Below are 4,591 nucleotides of genomic sequence, written 5' to 3'. Positions count from 1 at the left end.
TCAGTCTCTGTATTTCTGAATCTGTCTCCCTAGCTTTTCCCCTGTTTCTCTCATTTTCCCTATCTATGCCTGCTGTTTGTGGTTCATTATGAAAAGTTATAAGTTTTGATAAATGACTACAACAAGATGACTGCTTGATGACATGACTTCATGGATCATTTCTTTAAAAATAAAAGCAATATCCCAAGTAAACATTTTTTTGTTCAATGATTTGCCTTGGTAAGGGAGCACTTTACAGTAAATAATTCACTGAGTGAGAACATATCTTTGCATTTGACAAATAATAATTGAATCTGTGATTAAGTGAAACTCACAAGTCAAGGGCACAAGACTTTATTAATGACCACTAGAAAGAAATATGTGATGCTTGTTTCTTTAGCACATATATTTCTTTCTAGTATACTTTCTAGTATACATATACTGAAATTGGAATTATACAGAGAAGTTTGCATGGCCCCTGTACAAGGATAACAGGAAAATTCGAGTAGTTGTCCATATTGTTTGAGAAAATAAAGAAAACACAAATAAAGGAAATTGTGGAGAGAAAGAACTTAGGGAAGAAAACAGAGGTAAGAATAACCAATACACTACAAGAGATGTAAGAAAGAATCTCAGTGTGGAAGATACAATGGAGGGAATCAATGTCTCTGTCAAAGAAAATGTTAAATCTAAAAATTCCTGACACAGACCATCCAAGAAATTCAAGACTACATAAAAAGAAAAAGAAAAATCTTCCTGCCACATAATAATAAACAGTAAGTATACAGAACAAAGGAAATATACTAAAAGCTGCAAGAGGAAAAGGCCAAGGAACATATAAAGATAAACCCATCAGAATCACACCTGACTTCTCAACAGAGACTAGGAAAGCCAGAAGAGACTGGGCAGATATCATTCAGACCCTAAGAGAACACAGATGTCAGTCCAGGCTACTATACCCAGCAAAATCCTCAGTCCTCGTGAATGGAGAAAACAAGATATTCAATGACAATAACAAATTTCAACAATACCTACACACAAATCTAGCATTACAAAAGACACTAGAAGGAAAAATACAAGCCAAGAATAGTAGCTACTTTCAAGAAAACACAGGAAATAATTAACCTCACTACAGTGAGACAAAAGCAACCAAACATACAAACTTACTACCACAGCCAACATCAAAATCAAAGGCTCTAACAGTCACTTGTCATTAATCTCTCTCAGCATCAATGAACTCCATACTCCAATAAAAAGACACAGACTAACAGAATGGATGCGTAATCAAGACCCAGCAAGTTGTTGCATACAAGAAACGCACATAAGTCACAAAGATAGACATTATATGAGGGGAAAGGGCTGGAAGACGGCTTTCCAAGCAAACAGTGCCAAGAAGGTAGCAGGAGTAGCCATTCTAATATCTGATAAAATTAGACTTTCAACGAAAATTAATAAAAAAAAAAAGTGTACAGCGACACTTCATACTCATCAAGGGAAAATTCTACCAGGAAGACATCACAAACCTGAACGTATATGCCCCAAATATAAGGGAGGAATTTATTCTCCATATTAAAAGTCATTGTAAAAATTGTCAAAATATTATTTTTTATTTGGATATTTCATATAATATACATTACACTACTTTTCCATTGTTCCAGGTTCAAATTCCTACCCATGTGTCACACATAAATTATTTTTCTTTAAAATACACCAGTTGTATGTGTTCAAATTCTCACCAAAACATGATCAGAGTCTCAGGGCCAACTTACTTAAATAAAACTGAGTTTGTCCTTGCCATGCCCAGACACCACCTGCAAGAAGACAATCAGTCCTGAAGAGCTCTATGTTTCATCCCCTTGATCACAGTTTTTCTTACGTATTTATTTATTATGATTTTTTTTTTACTTTGAATTCCTTCTGCTGTATACTCTCTCATTTTCTTCAAGTCCCACCCAGCCTCCTTCTTCTACTGCTATGAACTTTTTCTAGTTCCCTTATCGGGAAGGTCTTTCTCCAGCTTCTATATGACCCTAGCTTCTCATATCTCACCAAGGCTGACTTATCATCTTCCTCTGAGGCCCGATTCTTAGGGCATTGTTCTCTTTGTGTTCTAAATTCCCTCTACTTATGACATCCTCCCTGCCTCCTCTCCTGCAGGCTTCCCAGAGCTCTGAGGATAAGGAGAATTTCATAGGGAAATCCCATTTAGAGATGCATGTCTTAAGGTCTTTCTGTATATAATATTGAACTGCGGGTCTCTGTATTCTATCACATTTGATGTAGAAGGAATCATCTTTGTGGACCCAAGATCATAGCACTGATCTATCAGTTGAGGGCAGAGAGCAACATATTTAAATAACAACAGCTTGGGTTGCTTGAAAATTTTCATAGGATGACTTGGCTCAACAGTTCTCTTCATTGCCACCCTATTCATTCTAGTGGAAGACTCGTTTGGTCACAATAGATGGAGTAATTGAACTTTATCCCCCACTAGGACAAATGCTAATAAGTGAATACATGCCATATTTGTCTTTCTGAATTTTAGTTCCTTCACACCGATGATTTTTCCTGGTTCTATCCATTTGCCTGAAAACATCATGATATCATTTTTTTTTTTTTTTAGCTGAAGAATACTCGGTTATTGAAATATTCCACATTTTCCCCAAAGGAGATTGTCAGTCCTATTCTTTAGAAGTTGCTGGGACTGTATTCATTTTATTAAATAACAAACTATCTTGATAACTATGTTCTTTTAGCCTAGAATTCCCTCAATCTTCTTCCACTTCCTCGTGATTTGAATTTCAATTTCCCCTTGAAGCTAATCTATTTACATGTTGAGTCTCCAGTAAGGAAATGTCTGAGAATGGTTAAGAGTAATGACCATGTTCGATAATAATATTCCTACTGGAGTTATATTATGGAAGGGTGTGCTTTCTGTTGATATGCCAATGAAAGTGACCAGAAAAATGAAGTCTCTGTCTCTTGGTCTATGTCACTTTATCTCTTTGATTCAGTCATTCTCTATCTCTCCATCTGTATCTATCTCTCTAGCTCCTTCTCTCTCTGTCCCTCTGTTTCCCTCTCTCTGACTGTGGCTTGTGAAACACTCTCAATTCTGCTGAAGGACTACAATAAGATGACTGCTTGCTGATGTGACATCATGGATGGTCTCTGTAAAAATATAAGCAAGGTGCCACTTTAATGCTTTACGTTCAAAGAGTTGGATTTCTCAGGAAGCTTTTTTACAGAAAGTAATTCACTGACTGAGGACATACCTGTGCATTTAACAAATAATAATGGAATCTGTGATAATGTGAAAGTCACATGTCAAGGACTAGTGACTTCAGTAATGACCACTTAAAAGAAATATTTGACACTTTTCCTACTAGAATCTTGGACACAGACACTGAAATCTCTGGGTTGTGTGCTTTCACCTGGACACATTGAAGCATACTCAGCCTTTCTCTCCAGCAGGCTTTCCACTTGGCCCTTTTAATACCTGTGTCCTGACTGTATTTAACCTGTTTCATAACATTATTCTCTGTTCAATCAATCAGCACCTAAGAGCATATTGAAGTTTCCATGGAGATGAATAAACAAACTTTCATCACAGTGCAATTTCTGTGATCCTGTATACACTTGACTTTTTCTTGTGAAACCCAAAAAGCGTTTATCTCATCCCTTTATCCAGATCCCATATCTTTACTCCTATTTACCTCTATGACAATGTCAGGTAGGAAATGAGACTTTACTGTTTATTTAATTGGACACCTTCCTAATTAGGAAGCTTCATGGTGATATGGGATTAAGGGGAATGTACCAAATGACAAGGAGGTCTGCTACTGTGGTCTTGGATCTGAAATTTCCTAGGTTGTGACTTTGAACTGAGCATTTACTGGTGTACTCACTAAATGAACCTTCACATTCATATTGATATAATAGGAAGGCTGGGCCGAGGCTATTGAAACTTTTAAGCAGGAAAAAAAAAAAAAAAAAAGGAAACCAGATAATTCCTGGAATTGGTTTGGTTGAACCAGAGAAATATCTGTGAGTTTAAAAGGAGAACTGAGGGGCAATAAAGGATTTGACAGCTGATGCAGTTCCACACTAGGTTTGCCAACCATCTATGAGAAGGGTTGAGTTGGCTGACCTGGCTGGATCTGCAGCTGTGTCCTACTCATTGGTCATTGAGCAATGCTCATTGTCTAGGTTTACAGTTCAAACTAGTCCTTCAGGAATGAGTAATATGTCCATGTTATATGCCTAGGACCCAAGAGCAACAGTGATTCCTGCAGTGGTCCTCCAGGCAACCCCTCCAAACATAGTGTTATCGTGCAGGACTGCTCATTCAGAGCTGCCACCTGAGCTCATGGGGTCTGAGTTAGCTGGGTGACCACTAGTTCATGGCTAGGATTCTCTGCTACATAATTAGTTCCTGGAAAGCATGCCTTACAAATTCAAACTCTGTCCTCCTTTAGCAGAGTCTTTTCTCTAGCTTAAATTTTATTGTAAAAGTTGTCCACATATCATTTTTATTGATTATGTGGAAAATTCATATACTATACATTATACTCCTGTTCCATTGCTCCCACATTAAAATTCCTACTCATGT

The 4,591-nt window shown here is 37.2% G+C and overlaps 1 non-coding gene across 1 annotated transcript; it reads left to right on the top strand.

Annotated features, from left to right (window-relative positions):
• Nucleotides 1–397: 397 nt before the first annotated feature.
• Nucleotides 398–502, top strand: LOC132651860 (U6 spliceosomal RNA). Its single transcript, XR_009589418.1, has one exon. It is a non-coding gene; the product is annotated as a U6 spliceosomal RNA (small nuclear RNA).
• Nucleotides 503–4,591: the final 4,089 nt, after the last annotated feature.

The sequence above is a fragment of the Meriones unguiculatus genome (assembly GCF_030254825.1).
Source record: "Meriones unguiculatus strain TT.TT164.6M chromosome Y unlocalized genomic scaffold, Bangor_MerUng_6.1 ChrY_unordered_Scaffold_25, whole genome shotgun sequence".
Classification (NCBI taxonomy): domain Eukaryota; kingdom Metazoa; phylum Chordata; class Mammalia; order Rodentia; family Muridae; genus Meriones; species Meriones unguiculatus.
The sequence above is the reverse complement of the archived record's forward strand: the minus strand, read 5'-3'. Positions and strand labels throughout refer to the sequence as shown.